The sequence below is a fragment of the Panthera onca genome, chromosome A2 (genome assembly GCF_046562875.1).
Source record: "Panthera onca isolate mPanOnc1 chromosome A2, mPanOnc1 haplotype 2, whole genome shotgun sequence".
NCBI lineage: Eukaryota > Metazoa > Chordata > Mammalia > Carnivora > Felidae > Panthera > Panthera onca.
This window is the reverse complement of record NC_138340.1, coordinates 168,701,602-168,723,007: the sequence shown is the minus strand read 5'-3', so window position 1 is coordinate 168,723,007 and position 21,406 is coordinate 168,701,602. Positions and strand designations below refer to the sequence as shown.

The window sequence follows — 21,406 nt, the reverse complement described above, 5'->3', positions numbered from 1 at the left end:
GGGGCAGAGAGAGAGAGAGGGAAACACAGAATCCGAAGCAGGCTCCAGGCTCTAAGCTGTCAACACAAAGCCTGACTCAGGGCTCGAACTCACAAGCCGTGAGATCATGACCTGAGCTGAAGTCGGACGCTCATCCGACTGAGGCACCCAGGCACCCCGTAATAAGCCATAATTTAACAGCAGTTCTGATTTATCTCATTCTGTACACGTGTCATCCATGCACATGGGTAAAACTTTGCTGTCTTTGAGTTCTTCTATCTTTTTCTGGTTTCCCTGAAATCGGATGCCCCTCCCCATAACACTTTCTCCTTCTGTGAGCATTGCAACCTCTTTTGGTTCTCAGTTGTGGTGAACTTTAGCAAGTATTTTGATTTTCTTCAACTCACTTAGCTAAACCTTAAAAGCATCAACTAATGTTCATGACTTGGTAGAATTATAGCCAGATTTTGCAAAGAGCTTGTGAAATGGCAGCCAGATGGCCATGGAATCTGAATATTTACTCCTGGGAACTGAAGCCGGTTTTCTGTCATGATGATGTTTCATGTGTGTGCTCACCTCACTTGGGAGCCTGACACCTTGTTCCTGGAAGTGACCCTCAGGCCCAGTACAGAGGGTGCCAGAAGAGAGGGCGCATTGACCCTTGGGCTGCAGTGCCTGGTGGGAGACTGGCCAGTATCCAGCAGAATAACTGAATTTGCTGGCATTTGGACTTTAACTTCAGACAAGTTATGTTTACAGTGCTTCTGGGCAGGTCCACCCCAGCGGGCTGTCTGTCATTGCAGCCCAGGGTTCTCAGAATGATGATGCCAAATACCGGTGCCGATGGCGTTACCAACACCACATGTTAACGCTGTCTGCGCTTCAGACGTACAAGGCGAGGAAATGGCCCAGAGAAGCCAAGTGAAGTCACTTTGACATTTATGACAAAACATTTATCCTTTGTTTTCAAAAGGAGAGGCAGAAAAACTGTTGTATGAAGTACCTGGAGTGCCAGGCACTCTGAGAGTATTATTTCCTGAGGTATTTTGTGACCACAGGATCAGGGTCAGACCTGGATTTGAATCCCAGCACCAGTTACTGGCTGTGTGCAGCCTCAGATCACTTAGCCTCTCACAGCCGTGGCTGCCTCATCTGTAAAATGAGACTTCTATCTTGCAGGATGCTGTGAGGATTAAATACGGTCATTTATGGAAAGCACTTTGTGACGGGGACTCAATAAATACTCGATAGATGTGATGTATTATCACCAGATGTCAGCTGACCAACACTGAGCGTGTAACACTGGAGATGGATGTAGGCCTAGAATGTTTGTTCAGTTATTCCAAAGTAAAGGAAAAACTCATGAGGTTTTAAGGGTGGAAAAGGCATCAGTGGTGGGAGGTGTTTGAGCACCCTCGGTGTCCCCAGGGAGGCACGAATGACCATGTCACTGCCCTGCAGTCCCACGGTTCGTGGGCTGCCTCTGTCCCGGGTGAGGGATGGTGAAGTTCCAGATGTCCCCAAGTTCCGTGCTTGCCAAATATCCTGAGGGTGCATGCCGGGGCCTGGGGAGGAGAAAAGCTCTCCTCAGAAATCTGACCTTACCACGGCACAAACCCCTCCATTCCTCAGATCATGGAGGGTCTATGCGGCCTGGCTCCTCGTTGCCCACCGAGGCCCAATGTGTAAACCTGCATTGTACACTAGCAAGTAGGGAGCCGACCTTTGTCACAGCCCCAGGGAAGCTTGGCTTGCAGCCGGCTCCTTCGGGCTAAGCACCGGCCAATAAGGCTTCTGATTAAAGGAGATGTCAGTGACTTAGGGGTGGGGGGCTCTTCCCGGGGAGATGGCAGGTGACACTGAAGCGGACGCTGCAGCATCAAGGACCAGCAAGGCAGCAGAGAGAGAAGGCTGGCAGCGGGCCAGTTCCGACAGGGCGCAGCTGCAGCCCCGGCCCCTGGGCATTGTCAGACGGGGAGGGAGGCAGAGTGCCCATGGTGCAGCAGTCACACTTGGGCCTTGGTCCCAACCACACCAAACTGAAGTCCAGATTTTTGCCACACTGATGGCTCAGCAGTGAGATGTCCCCGGTGCCCAGAGCAGATGAAGCAGACGGACATGGGTGGGCTCTGCATAGAGATGGCTCTGCCTTGAACCTGGAACTGAAGGAAACGTTCTCATGGTGAACCATCACAGTCTGTGCTCCCCTTCCTCCATCGCAGGAGGGTGCACCCCGAGATGCCTTCTTCACTGCGCCTTGGACGTGGTTCCTCGGTCAGAGATGAGCTCTGCAGGACTCAGTGTGGGGCCTGCTGTTGAGGCTGTGGGGAGCCAGGGTCAGGTGCTCGGCTCGGTGTGCTGTTTCAACATGCTCACGCTCTTTTCTCCGTGGAGATGAAGTGCTTACTTTTGCAGGAGCTTAAACCCTGAGCTAAGTAAGTGCACACCGCCAACACTGCTAGTACCTGCGGCCACAGGCACTTAAAATGTAAGATAAATAGTAAATCCACACCTTAGTGCATCTGAATATAAATTTCAGAAGTTTCTCTGGCTCATTTGAATTCATAGTCATATTTTTAGATGAAATTTGGAGAAATAGTTTGTGGGAAAACGTGCCAGTTGTTCGTTACCAGTGTATCTCTTTGCAGTTTCTAACTGTGGAAAATTGTAGCTAACACCCAGAGCATTATTTTCCCTAAAATATTTTTGAATGTGTGATTTAGTTCCCTCCAAGATTATCTCCCAGGTGTGTTTGGAAGGACCGACCCGCAGGGTTGAGGCTGCTTCCCCTCCAGCAGGTCACCAGGCTCAGGTTTGGGAGTAAGACCTGAGGGTCCAGGCTGCCTGGCCTGTTGTCTCCAGCCATGTGAGTTGGGTGAGTTGCCTCATATCTCTTTACTCATCTGTAAAATGGGAATAAAATGCCAAGTTCATGTAATTTTGTTTCAGTTATAAGATGAGGATGTAAAGCATTGAGCACCCTGTCTGGCATGCAGCCCATATCCACAAATGTCAGCTGGCCCTGTCCCTGCCTTTTCACTCTGTGTCCTTGCCTTTGGACCATGCACTGGACACAGGCATGTTGAGAAGGGGTGCAGAACAGCAGTAGGCTAGGCACAGTCTGTTGCTAAGGGAGGGCACCTGCTTTTGTCATCAGTGCTCAGGGAATGGGGAGGTCCATCTCTTGTGAAATTCCAGGGAGCATTGCAAAGCATCAGACCCCATATACAGAATCGATCTCATCTATTAATTGAAACAGATACGGTGAATTATGCTGGATGCCTGGAGGACACCAGAATCGTGAAATATAGGACATTGTGCTTCTTCTCTGGAAACTTACAATTACACCCTCATTAGTGATGGGAACACATGAAACAATTAGGCGCAGATTTGAGATTGTCCATTAGTGGATTTCCACGGGATGACTTCAGCGCAGCAATGGCACCAGTTGCTAGGAGGGAATCTACGGAAAATAAATGTTTATAATTGTGCTCATCAATTATTTGGTAAACAAAAGAAGAGTCTTGAAAACAATTTCAAAATGAGATGCAGTTCACAGTCCTGGCTGTGTGCTTTGTGAAGCATGAAAAGAAAGCGACTTACACAAGACTCCCTAAAAACTTGGTCCCGACTCTCATTCTGCCTGTGGTCCAGTGGCCAGCCACTGTCCAAATCGGTTTCCTCATCGCCCCAGGAAGACTGGAATTCCCATGGTCTTTTACTCATTTCAGCCCTTGGGAAGCCAGAGTTTTGCTTCCAAAGCCGAAAGAAATAGATCTGGAGCAAAACCAGTATTTTCTCTTGTTAGCTCTAACATGACGACTTTTCAGCATTTTGAAAAAGCAGTTCTGCTAGAAATTGAAACAACAAATAAAATGTATGAGGTCAAGGTGAGACTGGCAAATACTATAAGGAACACTTATAAATAAAAGTGAAGAGCAGTCATTTATCAGAGGGCTAAATAAGAAATAAGCTGATAGTTCTGGCAAGGGAAAATGGTAATATAGAGTAATATAGCCCAATATTTAGATTTCTATGCAAGAAATAGTGTTTGGCCGAAGAGCCCAGAGCCGGCTGCTTGATTTGTTGGTAGGATGTGGCCTGGTGTTCTCCCTGTGTTGGGGGCGCGCTCTGCCCTTCCTTGCCCTGCCCATGGCCACAGCTGTTCTGTGCACCCTGTGGCCACTCCCTTGCCGTCTGGCCCCTCATCTGCTGGTCTGCTGGCAGTGGGAGACCAGGAGGCACTGAGAAGGAAGAAGGAAGTCTGAGGTTTCTTCCTCTGGGCTCCCTCCCAGCTGTGACCTCCCCACTGGCCCTGTCCGTGGGCTGCAGTTCAGTGCCCCCCTGTGGTGTCTTGGTGCATGTTCGCGAGCTCCTTCCTCTGGGGCCTTAGATATGAACAGCCGATTTGCTGCCAACCTGGAGGTCCCCCGTAGTCTTCATGGTTCCTCCATGTCCCCTTGTAAGTAGTCCCTCTATTAAACGCCTTCCAAATGATCTTAATTTCACTGAGCCATCTGTCTTAGTCCGTTTGGGCTCCATAGCAAAATACCACAGACTGGGCAGCTTAAACAGCAGATGTTAATTTTTCACAACTCTGGGCACTTTATATAAGTCCAAGATCAAGGTGGCCTCAGATTTGGTGACTGGTGAGTCTCCTCCTGGCTTGCAGACAGCTGCCGTCTTGCTCCTTGTGCTCACTCAGTGGAGAGGGAGAGAGAGGGCCTGGTCTCTTTCTCTTACAAGGGCACTGATGCCATCATAGGGCTCCACCCCTCATGCCCAGTCCCCTCCCAAAGGCTCCACCTCCTGAGACCATCACAGGAAGGGTGGTTATGGTTTCAACAAAGCGGTTTTGGGAAGACACAGTCATGCCCTTCGCAGCACCTGTCTGTCTCCACCTGTGATCCTGACTGCCAGGATGTTTGCCCATCTCTTTTTGGGTTCTGACTGGGTTGACAGTGGAGCTGGAAGTCCATTATGAGTCAACTGCCCAGTTGGTCTCCTATGCACCTGGTGCAGAATACAGACATGGCCAAGTGGGCTCACGTATGTAGTTTTTTTTCTTATTATTTGCTTGTTTTCTTGAAAACGACACCGACATTATGAACCCAGTCAAAGCCTCAAATCCAAAATCTTCTCTTCATGCCGCAAGCTTCTATTTACCCACCCCTGAACCCTGAGCTGCAGTGAAGATTTTCACTTAAAAGGCATTTCAGGCATTTTGATTTAAGTTTTTGTGCTGTCAGGATTATTATTATTTTAAAAAATGTTTTTAATGTTTTTATTTATTTTTGAGACAGAGAGAGACAGAGCATGAGCAGGGGAGGGGCAGAGAGAGGGGGAGACACAGAATCTGAAGCAGGCTCAAGGCTCTGAGCTGTCAGCACAGAGCCTGATGCAGGGCTCGAACTCACGGAGTGTGAGATCATGACCTGCGCTGAAGTCGGACGCTTAACTGACTGAGCCACCCAGGCGCCCCAGGATTATTATTTTAATTGACATGATCATTATTTTAATTGACAGTATCAATGAAATTTTGGGCCTCACATCAACAACAACCACAATAAAACTTGATTGGGGGCTGGGCTGGGTATGAGGTTGTTTTAGAATGTTCTAACCCTTTGGGTGTGAGCTAAAACCTAATTTTCCTTGTTCATCTTACCTATTACAGAACTGGCCTTTTAGATTATTCATTCATGTTTGAAGTATTTTTTCCGATATAAAAATAACACCGGCTCATGGTAGAAATTTATACATTCTGTAAAGAATGAAGAAGCGAAAACCAATACCACCAAGTGTGGCCACTGTATTAAGGTTTGCTGTATTTGTTTCGAGTCTTTTTAAATTTTTTAATTTTATTATTATTTTTAAATGTCTCTTTATTTTTGAGAGAGAGGGGGAGCATGAGCAGGGAAGAGGCAGAGAGAGAGGGAGACAGAGAATCCGAAACCGGGGATGTGGGGCTCCAACTCAATGAACTGTGAGATCATGACCTGAGCTGAAACCAAGAGTCGGATGCTTAACTGACTGAGCCACCCAGGTGCCTCCAGTCTTTTAAAAACATGGTTAAAAAAAAAAAAATAACATGGTTGAGGACATACTCTACATACAATTTGTATCCTTTTTTCACTTTATATTATGTAAGCAGTTTACTAAGCAATTGAAAAACTTTTCATAACCTCATTTTTAATAGTTCCTTAATGATTGTCTTCATATGTTTTAAATAAATAATCATGTGAATGCGTGAGAAGGAGCCATCTATATGAGGGTCTGATTCCTCAGGAAGTCTTCCTCACCCCTCTGGCTTTATCTCTCTTTGCTGTGCCTTTGACAGGCAGTTGGGCCAGAGAGGGCAAGACTTAAGGGTAGTTGAGTACTGGGAGAAAGGTAAGAAACATGTAAAAAGTCAGGTGCTGTCTCCAGGCCCTGGTTCTCCCAATAATCCCGTGAGGTCCTGTCGTCAAATCCCTGTTTTACAGAAAGTGAAACTGAGGCTCCGGATCAAGGAAATAACCTGCCCAGGTGCCCAACTTGAAGGGGATATAGTGGGGATTTAAGTTAGGCTTGTTGGCTGCCCATAGTTTCCCACTGTACTATTTTGCCAAGAGTATCAGAGACTGAAGCTACTTTTTTCTTTGACAGTATTGTGGAAGGAACGTGATAAACTTTTGCTATAGGTAACTTGGAGCTTAAATACTTCCTTAGGTTCTATGAGTAAGAGCCACAGGGAAGAAACCCATGGAAACCTAACCTTTCCAGGTTATGAAATCGTTAGGGTGATCACACGGGAATTCCGGGGGCCTGGTTAGTCTCTCAGGTCTCTGAGGTGGTTGTGTGGGGTGCTCAGCGTTGAGAGGGAGTTGTGTTTCATGTTGACAAGTCCCACTTGCTACTGGTGCTCATTCCTTAAGCCTCAAAACCTTCTGTGGCTCGTCCACTGTCTGATGTCTGTCATGCTCTTTCTCCCTAACTGCAGAGTAGCAGAGACAGGTGTATTGTCCCTCTTGGTCTTTGTTGATAAGGCGTTTGGAATAAAGCATATTCGCAATGTCTTGCCTTCAGAGTACTGATGGCACAATTGAGATCAAACATTATGTTGGGAAAGTGACCAGTGAGGATAAGCAGTGACTCAGCTTTGGCCTGGATGGTGAGAGCCAACTTGGCAGAGAAGTGTGTCCTGGGAAGGGCTTGTAGTGGCTGGCCTGAGCGGCACCGCTCCTGCAGATGAGATGGGAAGAACTCTCAGTAGTGTGAGGGAGGCAAGATGGGCAAAGCCACCTTTCAGAAGTCCAGTGGTGAGTTCTGGAACATTCATCACAGCACAGAACTGTTCCTGACTGGCGCCCAGGCACTGGACACCTGGGGGATGGGTAGGGACACCTCCTTCAGGCATCTCTGGGCGAGGTGTCCCTCCAGCAAGTGCTGTCAACTGGCTAGGAGTGGGAGTGGTCACTTCTACAATTGGGGCTGCATAAAGCTGACAGGTAGGCAGTGGGAGTTTATCATTCATACTGTTGCTTGGGTTTTTTATATGTGCACTCAGCGTTCATATCTTGAGAGGAAGTTCCTGAGGCTTTCTGTAGAGAGCCCATCAGGGTGCCTCACAGAGCTTGGTAAATGCTCTGTGGTGGCGAAGACGATAAGCACCATAGCTGGGAACGTCCTGCTCGATTGGCCAGTTGATTGGTCTGTTCCTCGTTGCACGAGTCCCTGTGAACCCTTGGGCTCCAGGAGCTCCTGTGGTCTCTACACAACAGCTCAGTGTTCAGACAGAACCGGTAGTAATGCAGGGGGCCCAGGACAGGGCACTTCGGGGAGCTCCTCTTCTCCTGAGGAGCTTTCCCAAACATGGGGGTCAAGTTTGTGGATGGACATGTCCCTTTTCCCCTCTAACTTTGTAGTTTTTATTTAAAAAAAATTTTTTTTAACGTTTATTTTTGAGACAGAGACAGAGCATGAACGGGGGAGGGGCAGAGGGAGAGGGAGACACAGAATCGGAGGCAGGCTCCAGGCTCTGAGCCATCAGCCCAGAGCCCGACGCGGGGCTCGAACTCACGGACCGCGAGATCGTGACCTGAGCCGAAGTCGGACGCTCAACCGACTGAGCCACCCAGGCACCCCATAGTTTTTAATGCAGTGTAAACGGATTCTAAGAACAAGCATGTTTATATGATCTGTGAAATGGAATGACTGGACTGCTTGGGTGTTTTGCCTTCTCTGTTCACGTAAGTGAACAACCTGTAAGTGCACCCTGAACACTTTGGCTTCTCAAACCCGGGTAGATATTTAGGCAGCAGGTTCGTTAGGATGAGTTCAAGCTTAGTAGTCCTTTATTATGGTTGGGGTGGCAGTGTGCTAGAATTGAGGCTGGGGTTTTATGATTGCTTTCATGGGATACAAATTTCTTCAGTTATTTTCCCAAAGATGGTATTTTAATGGCTCATCAGTTTTATGTTTTCCTGAATTCTCTGAAGGTTGTGCACCTCTTGGCCAGGACAGTTTATTTTTATCCGCTGCTTTCCGGGGAGGTTGTTTATGAAATGTACGTTTCCATTCACCCACAGCGGACTGTTTGCTTTGTCAGAGTGTTACCCGACGTCTTCCTTCGTTCTTCTGTGAGTGTGAGGTGCCGGGCCTGGGCTCACGCGGTTGAATGTGGCTCACAGACTCGAATTGAGGGGGTGAGGCTATTTTCTGCCCCCATTACTGGTCCACAGGGTGTGGGTTGCTGCCAGTGGGCGTAGTGAGACTGTTCAGAGTCCTGTGTGACTTGATTGGACTGACATCAGGAGGAGCGCTCCGCAGACTGTTCCTGGGATGGCTGCACAACAGAGCTCAAGTAATGGAGCATGGCTCAAAAGCTGTTATCCAAAGCACCCCTGTGGGAAAGGAGCACATAATTTGCACATGCTTCTGGAGAGCCACTGGAACTGCTGTGACTTGGGACATTAAATACAGTGTGAAGACCTGAGCTTCATTGGCCAGAGTACCCCTTAGGGTTTCTTGTTTGAGACACAGTCTAATTTTTGGTGTTTGTTTTTGTTTGTTTTTGGCCTTTTGGCAAGAGCTAGAGTTAGTGTGTTTCCCGTTGATGTGCTTACCATGCAGTGTGAGTGCCACTGCAGTCAGAAGTGCTTTCTCAGGGGGCGCCTGGGTGGCTCAGTTGGTTGAGCATCCGACTTCCACTCAGGTCACGATCTCATGGTTCATGAGCTCAAGCCCCATGTTGGGCTTGCTGCTATCAGTGCTGGGCCCGCTTTGGATCCTCTAGCCCCCTCTCTCTGCCCCCGCCCTCTCTTTCTCTCAAAAATAGATAAAACATTAGAAGAAAAAGAAGTGCTTACTCAGTTTACCACCATTCTTTGAGCAAAAAAAAGAGACAAATGAGTTCCATTTGTGACTATAAAGTTTCTTATTGGTTTTTCCTTTATTTTTTAAATTAAAAAAATTGGAATATAGAACAGTTCCAAATTCTTTGACTTCTGGATTATTTTGGCATTGGTCAAGGAAATAGTTATGCTTAAATTACAAAGACTTGATTGTAAATACAATAAAACCTTGGTTTGTGAACATAAATCATTCTGGAAACACGCTTATAATCTAAAGCACTTGTATATCAGCGGGAATTTCCCTGTAAGACATAATGGAAGCTCAGATGATTCGTTCCATAACTCAAAATATTCATATAAAAGTGATTGCAATGCTGTAATATAATACAAAATAATAAAGAAAATACAAAATATAAAGAAAAATAAACAAATTAACTTGCATTTACCTTTGAAAACCTTCATGGCTGGTGTGAGGGAGACAAGAGAGAGGAGGGCTATTGTGTAGGACAACTTTCAGTATCACTAATGGAATTACTGCTATCTTTTGGCTCAATGGAATCTTTTTCTGCACGGGGACCATTGTATATGCTCACACGGATGTTGACTACAGTAAAGTATTCATAAATTCTTGTCAGAGACTGTATTTAATGTAATTGGCAATAAGGCAGCAGAGGAAAGGGTCTATATCTGCAGGCGGCCTGACCTAGAATGAAGCAGAGGACTGTCCATAGGTGCTTGGAAGTGACAAAAAATACACTAATACTAGTTTTTGGCACCTTCCAACATTCTGAAAAATCACTGATTTCTGCCAAACACCATGGCCTGAGCATCTGAGCATGGGAGACAATCACCCACAATCCTGCAGCGAGAGAGACAGCGAGAGAGACAGAGAGAGAGAGACAGAGAGAAGAACCATTGGCTCAGTTGTGATCATGTGACATTCGGTGTCATGTACTACTCATATTGCAAGAAATTGCTTGTTTATGAAGTTAAAATTTATTAGAAATATTTGCTTGTCTTGCGGAACATTTGCAGAACAAGTTACTCATGAGCCAAGGTTTTACTGTTCTTATACATATATGTAAAGTTGTTGTTCCTTTGTGCTTTTCCTGTCCCTCCAGCTCATGCTGTCACATGTACATACACAGACGTGCACGTTTTGAGGTGACTTGACCACTTGGTCACCCCACTGCCACTACCATCATATCTGAGCTGTTATGAATGAATGCTGCCATCATGAACTGTAAAGGGAACTACATGACTCTGGATTTTTTTCCTTTTCTCCCGAAAAGGGAGGGGAAATAGAGGTTTTACTGGTAAAGTATATCTCAGGAATATGTGTATTCCTTTTCCTGTGCTACCAGCTTTTTGTGGTGGATGATTCCAACCGCTATGCTCTCTTTTTTCATTCTGTGTGATGATCTCTTTCCTTGTTGACAGGGTGATCCTGCTTCCTTCTGGGGCTGGCCCAGGTGTACCAGAAAGCAGCCACCCACTGACTCCTGTTATGGGAAGTCAGGGGTATCTGTCTGTCATGAGCTTCAGGGAAGGCCCCATTCAGATGTTCCTAGAGGTTGTGATCTCTTTAGGAACTCAAGGACATTCGTTTCCACAAAGTGGAAAGCCTGGTGTGAGTAGGTGGTTTGAGAAGGGCCTAGGTCCATGGACAGTCATGTCATGAGAGGAAGTTGCTGGGGTGTCTGGGTGGCTCAGTTGGTTGAGCATCTAACTCTTGGTTTCAGCTCAGGTCATGATCCCAGGGTTGTGGGAACGAGCCCTGCATCAAGCTCTGTGCTGGCAGTGTGGAGCCTTCTTAAAATTTTCTCTCTGCCCCTCTCCTCCGCTTTTTTTTTTCTCTCTCTCTGTCCTTAAAATTAAAAAAAAAAAAAAATAAATAAAAGAGGGAAGTTTCTGGCCAGGCCACGAGTATCCTTGGCTTTCAAGCCACAGAGATGTGCGGCCTTAAGGTTAGCACCCTGGGCATGGGGATGGCATCTTAGGGCAATTATCTTCATGCCATCTCCAGGAGGCCTTCTGTGAGCCATGGTCTCTGGCTGTTACAGACAGTGGGGCTAGCTGGAAGCTGGAGCTCAGGGTCTGGCAGGGAGTGACCGCAGAGGTGCTTGCCTGAGGTTAGGGAGGAGAGGAAGGCCCATCTGCCACCTGAGTGGGGTGCTCTGGACTAAGCAATACTCATCCTGAGTGAAAGGATCTTTAAAATCCCCATAATCATTTAATTATACTAAATAGTAATTAAACGTTGCATCTATTAACATTCACATCCCCAAGAAGTTACAGCTAAGGCTTCTCTCAGGGGGGAAGGAGAACAGAAAGTGCTGCTTCCCGGCCACAGACAGCCCTGTGTGGGCACAGTGGAGGAGGAGGAGGCGACACCTGTTCCCATTTCCACAGAGATCTGCAGACAACTGTGGAGCAGGAGGAAGGTGAGTTTGGCCTCGAGGGAGTTCAGTCTATGTGTCTGGGGTTCTTTCTCTCTTTCCTTTCTTAAACCCAGAAAGGGTCAACAGGGCCAAACAGATTGGAATTCTGGCCTGGTGCTGGGCGCCTTGAACACACATCCTGCAGGACCGAGTCTCTTATCCCTGGTGCTGCCTTCTGCTGCTGCCACTGTGTGCTGCCTGACAGTTTTGTTCCACATAGGTGGCCATGTATTCTCCTTGGCAGATGCCCAGCTTCCAAAATAGCTAAACCTTAACCTCTGGACCACTTCCCAGAAGCAGCTTTCATTCTGCAGAAGCACATGCTTTGCCCTGAAGGTTTGCTGGGCAGGGAACTTGGAGCCTGGAGCTGGAAAGGCTGTGGTCTGCTCGCTTCCTTGGCTGGGACTGGGCCTGCGATTTCTTAGTGTGCTGGTCAGTCTGACATTTTACTTTAAAGTCCTTGGTGATGATGAGCCAGAGTCCAGCCATGGCTGTCCTTCAGGGGACTGCAAAGGACAGGCATCAGGTCTCCCTTTTGAAAGGCAGTTGGATCCTTGCAGTAGTTCTACAGATGTCTGTTTCAGACTTTCTCAAGTGAGAAAGCTGACCTGATTGGGGAGCACCTCTTGAGCATGCCCAGTAGCACCTCGCCTTCTCCCAGCATTTCCCCTCTCTGCTCACCCCCTGCCTCTGTCTTCCCAGGTGGGGGGCCAGCCCTCAGTCCCCTGTGGTCCATTTCTCTCCTTCCTTGTGGTAGAACTTGACAGAAATCTCTCCACCATTGATCTCATTTATCTCCCACTAGATGGGTTCCCCAAGGCTGCTGCAATAAAGCACCACAGACAGAATAGTCTAAACAAGAGCAATGTCTTTCCATGGTCTGGAAACTGTGGGTCTGGGACCAAGGTAGTGGCCAGCCTGCCTTCTTCTGAGGCTCTGTGGCTGATCTTTCCAGGCTCTCACCTGCCTTCTGGTGGTTGCACCCATCCTTGGTGATCCTTGGCTTATGGAAGCATCACACCAGTCTATGCCTTCCTTTGCACATGTGTGCCTTTTCTGTGTGTGTGTGCAGATTTCCCTTGTGTAGGAACGCAGTCTTGTTGGAGTGAGGCCCACCCTAATGATCTCATTCATCTCAGCAAATTACATCTGTAGTGACCCAGTTTCCAAATATGGTCATGTTCTGAGGTTCTGGGGATCAGGGCTTCAATCTGTGAATTTAGTCTGTAACACCCCAACTTTCTTCTTACTCCTCAGTGATGTGGTTTGATTTTTCACCTCTCTGATGGAGATTTACATTTAAAGGCTGTGGCACCTTCTCTCTGGCCACTTGGTCAGTCTCCCCTGCCTCATATGCCTGGCCTTGTGCTACCATCCACGTGCTCCCACCTCCTGCTTCTGTGTGGCAGGGACACCACACTCGGCTACTTGTGGGGTTGTTCTGGCCTCTCCTAGTTCCTTCTTTCCTGTGATGTCTCTTCCTGGTTCCCTAGATGCACGCCTTGCCTCCCTCATTCTTGTCTTGCTCTTCTGAGGGCTCATCTTTCAGCTTTCCGGATGCTGGCAGCCACCTTGATGCTGGAAAGTTCCAAATCTGAGTGTTGTCTTGTCCTCTCATCTAAATCCTTGGCTTCCTGATCATCTTAAACACAACACATTCAAGGGGTGTCTGTCATTAATCCTTACCCAGTGGCACCTCTGTCCTCTCCGTCTCCATGTCCATTGCTTATGGAATCCGATCATGTAGAAGTGAAGGATTAGGCTGGCTAGAAGGAAGATCTTGTGTGATGAGCAATGTTACAGAGGAGGAAAGTGCACATGCTCATGAGAAACCAGGAAAGACACTAAATTCTGTGAACAAAGCTAACCCATTGGGTGCTCTGTTGGGCCCGAGCACCTGGCTAATTCGCCCAGGGCCTGCTCCTTTACAGACACCACTCTCTCTGCTCAGTTCCTGTCCACAATTGCATTACCTCTAGGTTGGCCCATGTCGTCAATGCACTGTTGGTTCATTTAGATCCGCAGTGGTACACGCACACCCTCCCAGAGAGTAAGTGATTCTGATGTGGACTGTCTTTTCTAAGCCATTACCCACCCATCAAGGTATTCTTGACAGTTGTTTGCAAATTGATTTTGGGATTATTATCACTTTTGTGTTTTGCTGGGTAGGTACGCATAGGTCTCACTGCTAAATTCAGAAGTGGGGAGGAAAAACGATTTAGTAGAAAGCGGTCAACTGGCTGGAAGCAGGGGGCCTGGTTGTGTGTCCCGTTCAACCCCTGACTGTGGGGTCGTGGGCAGTCACCAAACCATGGAATTGGTCCAGATGCTCTCTCAGGACCCTTTGGACAATGGCAGTTGTACTTGATGTATCATTTGTATAGTGGTTATGGCATAAGGCTTGTTTTTGTCAACACCAGAATGTATTTAGTTAATTCACAAGAATCCATGCTTTCCAGGGTCGGCCTTGCCTGCCTTCTGCACCAGTATCTTAGCACGGTGCTTGGAACAGAGTAGATGCTCTGTAGATACTGGCTTTATGAACAAATGAGTCAAATTTTTATATTCCCTCTTTGAAGGAAATAGAGGGCAGATGTTTTTAATCCATTTCTCCTTGACAGCTGTGTGGTTAAGTCTAGCAGGGTCACTTGTGGCCTCAGTGTCATTTCAGAGAGATAAGCCTCTGGTTACCACCTCACAGAGGAGCAGCCCTAATGAGGGTGGCCAAGAACTCCATCTGCATGACTCACGCGTGTCTGAAATCTGCACCTGAACTTGAAGTCTAGATCATGCTTAGTGGCCAGTGGGTTCCTAACTATCAATAGCAGGAAAGAAATCACATATGGAGGGTGGGGTCTTTGGAAGGTACTGAGCGGGCAGGGAGTTCACGCTCTGGCTCCAGAGAATCTTTCACTTGATGATAATACTTTGCATAAAGACTAACATGCTGGACTTTCAATAATAGCCAAATTATGGAAAGAGCCTAAATGTCCATCAACTGATGAATAGATAAAGAAATTGTGGTTTATATATACAATGGAATACTACTTGGCAATGAGAAAGAATGAAATAAGGCCTTTTGTAGCAATGGGGATGGAACTGGAGAGTGTTATGCTAAGTGAAATAAGTCATACAGAGAAAGATAACCATATGTTTTCGCTCTTATGTGGATCCTGAGAAACTTAACAGAACACCATGGGGAAGGGGAAGGGAAAGAAAAAAGTTTGAGAGGGAGGGAGCCAAACCATAAGAGACTCTTAACAACAGAGAATAAACTAAGGGTTGATCGGGGGTGGGAGGGTGGGGAAAGTGGGTGATGGGCATTGAGGAGGGCATCTTTTGGGATGATCACTGGGTGTTGTATGGAAACCAATTTGACAATAAATTTCATATTAAAAAAAAAAAGACGAACATGCTGGGCTGTAGAGGGCACACATGGGTTTATGACAGATTTTGTCTGGGGTTGAAAGGGTCAGAGACCCATAGAATTTTAGAACTAGATGTGACTTTAGAAATTATGTATCATTTACTGATGAGAAGTCCAGAGTCCAGGATGGTCAGATAACTCCTTTGCTTCCTGCAGTTGGTAAGGTACCAGCTGGGATCAGGACTCAGATTCCTGGCAGGCTGAGGACATCCCAGCCCCCATCCTCTGGAGGCTTCAGCAACTGTGGTTCTGAGTGGCTCCCACAGAGAGAAACCACATGGTAGGATAATGGCTGTGACACTTAGAATTCCGTTCTGGGAGAGACGAGAGGAGTTTGGTTGAATTCTCTTTCTCTGTTAAGCTGAGTGAAATCTCTGGGTGAAAACAGCAGCAGTATCATCATGGATCCATGCGGCAGCCTCTGGTGTGCACAGGCTTTCCATAGCTCATCTCATCCATTCCTCTGTCGGCCTCCTGAAACATGGCCTCATTCCAGGTGGGGAACCAGGAGAGCCCAGGGGGACTTGGTGGGTTGGTGGCCGAGGAAGGAAATCTTTTCTTACCCTGTGCCACTCTCCCCTTTTTTGTACTTTGGTTTCTGTTGGTTATACATTTTTTAAAATAATGAGCTATAAGCTTAAAAAAATATAAATGCTGCTTTAAATGATGCTATCACCATCACACAAAATAACTAGAGGCTGTGCAGAGTTTAGGGTGATGGAAAGTCAGAGTTGGAACTGCTGCTCCTGACAGGGCCCTGCTCCTGTGGCCCTGCCCCATTGACCCTATTCCTGTGGCCCTGCCCCAGTGGCCCTGCTCCTGTGGCCCTGCCCCAGTGGGCTTTGCCTGAAGGATCCTCTGGCTGCAGGTAAGAACCTGCTTCAAGCATCCAGGAAAGATTGCTGTGAAAACCATGTTTTGAAGAGCATGAACTATTTTATTTTATTTTTAATTTTTTAGTAGGTTTCACACCCAGCCTGGAGCCCAACACAGGACCTGAACTCACGACCTGAGTTGAGATCAAGAGTCAGATGCTTAACTCACTGAGCCACCCAGGTGCCCTGAACGTGAACCATTTTAAATTGTAGCAGAAAGACACTCCACCTGAATTGACATAATTTTTGTGAAGGAGTAAACCATTAGGTTCTTTAAATTTCAGTGATAAAAAGGCATTTCATGATAATTTAACCAACTCTTTCCTCTCCCAGCCCAGCCCACCCTCTATCTCACCCCCATTCCATCAGAGGCTGGGTCTTGTCTACGACCCCAGACCACACTTTCCTTAGAGGGCTGGAGCCCTTTGACCTCTGCACATTGTGCTTTCCTTGGTGGGGCAGGGGAAGGGTCAGCTTCACAGATGGAAATGTATTCCTTTCTCGGCTGTGTTGTTGTTTATAAGAAGAAATGTCAATGTTGAGCTAGGGACAGCCTAGGCATTTAAAAAATCTATGTGGCCTCAGGGAAGTTCATCCCATTGCAGTGTTTCCCCGGGGCACACAGCCTTCCCAGGGCTTGTGTGTCTGGCAGAGGGGTGATGACACCCACAGAGAAAGCTGGTTTTAGTGTAACGAGAAGTAGACTTGGAAGATGTGATGACTACAGGTGATTTGGTTTGTGGGGCACTACACCACTGGCCTTTCCTGGAACAGGCAAGAGGAGACCTGTAGGTGCCTTCTCCTCAGGCGAGTGACTCTCCCCCTGGACAGCTGGGACCTGGAGAAAGTCCTCACGTTTACTGAGAAACATCGGTAGCACTGGGGAAGGAGCCCCTCTTCTCCCTTGGGGACAGTGTGTGGCCACTGGATCCTTGAATGCTTTCAGAACTGAGTTTCAGAATCATCCAGACCAGTGGAGAGACTGGCCTACCTAAGATCCCAGAGCTGCCCTGAACACAAAGACTGTGTGCAGACCAGTGTGGTGGTCAGTGAGAGCCCAGATGTGAGCCAGACTAAGACCTGTCTGGCCAGTCCTGGAGTCACCATCTGTGAGGCCAGCTTTGGACTCTGTTCTAGAGGCATCCAGAATCCATTGAAGGTATTTCAGCTCATAAGTGATAAATTCCCTTTTACATTTTCTTTTTTTTTTAAATTTTTTTTAATTTTTTTTACATTTATTTATTTTTGAGACAGAGAGAGACAGAGCATGAATGGGGGAGGGTCAGAGAGAGAGGGAGACACAGAATCTGAAACAGGCTCCAGGCTCTGAGTTGTCAGCACAGAGCCTGACGCGGGGCTCGAACTCACGGACTGCGAGATCATGACCTGAGCCGAAGTCGGACACCCAACCGACTGAGCCACCCAGGCGCCCCTGCCTTTTACATTTTCTAATAATGATTCTGGCTGCTGAGTGGGCAGTGAGATGAGTCAGGAGTCAGAGCAGCAACCAGATGGGAAATGGTAGTGGAGAGGCAGAGAGTGGACTATTTCAGAGATACCCAGAGGAAAGAGTGGTCAGACCTGCTGGTTGTAGGGAGTTAAGTAGAGGGTCATATTCTGTATTTCCTGTGTGTGGCTGTGTTCTTCAAAGAGGGCACTGCTGCCCTGCTCTCTTTTCTCCAAGGGTGAAAAGAGGGTAGAGGGTGCTGAGCACAAGCACAAGCACACGCACAAGGTGACAGGCGGATAGAATTAGTGGAAAGTACCTGGAAATTTGAATAAGTGCATGTATCAGCTCAGATGTGAGGTGCGGAGTGGATAAGTTAAATCCCACTTGGGCTTTTTCCACAGGCTGCCTTGTCCAGGTCAAGCTGCTTATGGTTTTGCTTTGTCTGTGATGTACAGGCCACCTTTAGGGGAAATGGCCAGGGTGGGGCCCTGCTCTTATGTGGGTCACTGAGGACAGTGAGATGGTGGGAGGTAGGGTAGCCATGCCCCTGGAAGAACCAGGGAAGGAGTGGTGGGTGGTGGTCTCAAGAGGGGACACCGCACAGTGGAGTGATAGATGCCTTCTCGAGTTTGGAGACCATCCTAGCTCAGAGGGAATAGCTGTTGTTTCTGAGAACAGAATTGAAAGAGACTTCAAGATAAGGAAGGGCAGGGGCACCTGACTGGTTCAGTCGGTTCAGCATTTGACTTTTGGTTTCAGTTCAGGTCGTGATCACTGTTCATGACTTCGAGCCCCACACTGGGCTCTGTGCTGACAGTGCGGAGCCTGTTTGGGATTCTCTCTCTCTCCCTCTCTCTCTGCTCCTCTCCCTGTGGTCTCTCTCTCTCAAAAATAAAAAACAAACTTAACAAAAACAAGGAAGGGCAAACTTTCCGAGAATTAGAGCCCTTAAACCTTGAACCAGCTACCACCAAGCAAAGGGTACAGTCTTAACTGCAGGCCAGAGCGCTATCGGTCAGGTCCTTCAGGACGGTGTGTGTGCAGCACCCACTCATCCGTGCTCTCTTACTCACTTGTCTACCCGCACATCACATATTTCTGCAGCCCTCGCTCTGTGCCAGGCCTTGTGCTGTGGGGGACTCCCAGCACTTGGGAATCTTCTGGACTAATAGAGGGGCACCCCCCACCCCTGCTACTACAGCACGGTGCGGCGCATGTGTTGACAGGAGCAGGTGTGAGAGAGTGGTGCTATAGAGCTGGGAATGGCTGAAATTGCGACGCGGGAGAGGGTTGAAGTCTTCCACCCAGAATTCGACTCTGAAGTGGGAGCTTTTTCTGGGGCCCACGAGCAGCTCAAATAGGCAAGAGCGTGACTGTGGGTGGGACAGGCAGTGGATGTGGGCCACTTAGTGAGAGGCACTTGCTCCATAGAGCTGGACTCTGCATCTGGGATTCTCGGTAGAGTCTGGAAATATGTTTTAGGAAGCATTATGGATTCAGGCTGTGGATATGTAGAGAGACCCGGAGGGAGCATATCATGTGTGCTCTGGTACAAGTCTGATAGACACCAGTACTTCAGTGACGTGTAGATGAAAGCAGGCAGAGACACAGGGACTGGGAAGGGGTTGAGGAGTGACGTCAGGAGCTGTACAGCTGGGAGGGACGGGTCATGGGGGCCACGGAGAGGAGAGGTATCAGGCGCTTCACTGAGCCGTCGGGGAAGGTGACAGTGGGAGTCAGCCGTGAGACCCCTGTGTGGAGACAGTGAGAGGTGTGCAGAAAGCAGTTGAATCGAGTGGGAAGCGGTTCTTTCTCAGGTCAAGACGTCATGCTTTGAACACTAAGATCACTGGCCGGGAAAATACCAACATGTGCAAACTACCTCCGTGTCAAGTTGGGATCTCCTGCTTTCTCCCCATATCCACTCACCCCTCTCCATGATGCTCTGGCTTTCTGTTCCTACTTTTCCTGATCATCTCTGATGTTACTGCATCTTGAAATGCTCATCAAAAATTATTTAGACAAGAAACAGCACTATGGGAATAAAAGAAAAAGGATGCAGTGTGGAAGGGGGTTCCTGTTTTCTGATAATTTTCTCGTTGGCTTGTCAGAGACTTTCATGATGAAGGAAAGCAAGTCCAGAGAGGTCGCCAAACCACACACGTGCCAGTGACAGGTTAGGCAGGTAGGTGACACTTTTCTTGGGAGAAGTCAATCACGAACATTGCATTTGTGAGGTACTTTTCTGTTCTTATTTTATTTAAAAAAAATTGTGTCTCTTGAAAGGTAAATTTTTAAAATGGCCTATCTTTTAACTTTGAAATTCTACAAAGCGTTTCTATTTTCTTTTTAACCAAACAGATGGGGGATATTGGTCCTCTTATGTTCTCTTTTCATAAATATTTTCAAACCATTTCATGACTTTTAAGTGAGGAAGAAGTAAACCCAAGTAAACAGCTGCTTCCACGTTCACGGGTGGTGTGTTCGCGAAGTACAGGTGGGTCTTACCTTTGTTTCCCCTGCGCTGGCCTCTGGGCCTTCAGAGGGACCTGGGAGGAGGGCGGCTGTTCTGCGAGTACTGTTCTTGCTACTGAAATGATTGGCCAGTGGGAGCCAGGCCGTATCCTGGCTGTGGGAATGTGTCACGTCCCTCAGAGATGCCCCACGCTGGACACAGCTGAGACAGATCTCCTTCGTGGGCCACGTGGGTTCAATTGTTCCATAAAGCTCTGAGGAACAAAAACAGCTCTGCCGGCCACACTCACGCAGGGACTCTACAGCACCTGTGGGTCCTCCTGATTGGCTCCTGTGCTGCTGTCCCGGGCTCGTCCCCACGCAACCCTGCGTTCTCTGTGTGAGTCCTTCTCCGTTACTGGTGTGTGTTCCGGAGCCCTCCGCTGAGAGCCGGCTCTAGGAATAGCCAGCACCTGTGGTGAGGTGAGGAAGCCCGTGGGGGATGATTAGGGCCTGCTGGGTAATCATCCCTGGCTTCTGTCACCTCCGTCTCGGTGATTATAGCTTCCACTTTGTGGACCTGCGTGTGTAATTCCAGGTGTAGCCTCGCAGAATGCTTACACTTCAAGGATGAGCCGACCCTTGTGGTCTTTCTGGCCTGATGGGTGGAGCGAGCGGGCAGTCAAAACCACACCTTTCAAACTTGTGAGGAAATCAGGATCCTTTCCTGAACCTCTTTTATCCAGTGACTTTTATAAATCCAGGAACCAATAACCTGTAGAATTTTTCATATTACAAAGGTGATAACATGTTTCTTGAAGAAAATTTAAAGCACAGATAAGCAAAGAAGACAAAATAAAATGCTAATTATATTCCTACTGCCCAACATAGAGGACGACTGGCAAATTTTGGTTCTGCTTTTTACACCTTAGATAGCTTATAATATTATACATCATTTTTGATGGTTTCGTAAATTGCACTGTGTCTATACTGTATATACACATGTATTTATTATTTTTATTTTCTTATTTTCAGTTTTTTATTTAGATTCCAGTTAACGTACAGTGCAGTATTGGTTTTAGGAGTAGAATTCAGTGATTCATCCCTACAAAATGTGTTTATTTTTTGAAAAACTTTTTTTTAGGACAGTTGTAGATTTACAAGAAAATTGTGAAGATTGTATAAAGAATTCCCATATACCTACACCTAGTTTCCCTTCTTATTAAGATTTTACATAAGTACAGTATATTTGTTACAATTAACGAACAAGTATTGATACATATTATGAACTATGAACCAGTATTGATACATATTATGAACTAAATTCTGTACTTTATTTGGATTTCCTTAGTTTTGATGTAATGTCCTTTTTCTGTTCCAGGAATCCATCTGGGATGCCATATTATATTTGGTCATCCTATCTCCTTAGGCTCCTCTTGAACATGACA

The 21,406-nt window shown here is 47.2% G+C and overlaps 1 protein-coding gene and 1 long non-coding RNA gene across 5 annotated transcripts in view; both read left to right on the top strand.

The window, feature by feature from the left end:
- The window catches only part of PTPRN2 (protein tyrosine phosphatase receptor type N2), an 812,735-nt gene that overhangs the window by 38,787 nt on the left and 752,542 nt on the right, over window positions 1-21,406 (top strand). The window lies entirely within an intron of this gene.
- LOC132679729 (uncharacterized) overlaps window positions 1-21,406 on the top strand; it is a 68,571-nt gene that overhangs the window by 37,193 nt on the left and 9,972 nt on the right. The window contains exon 1 of one of the 2 annotated variants that reach the window (XR_009610305.3): window positions 4,826-5,028. The exons of the other annotated variant lie outside the window; for it this stretch is intronic. This is a non-coding gene — a long non-coding RNA (uncharacterized LOC132679729). Of the gene's footprint in view, window positions 1-4,825; window positions 5,029-21,406 lie in introns of those variants that run through there. 2 annotated transcript variants of the gene reach the window in all.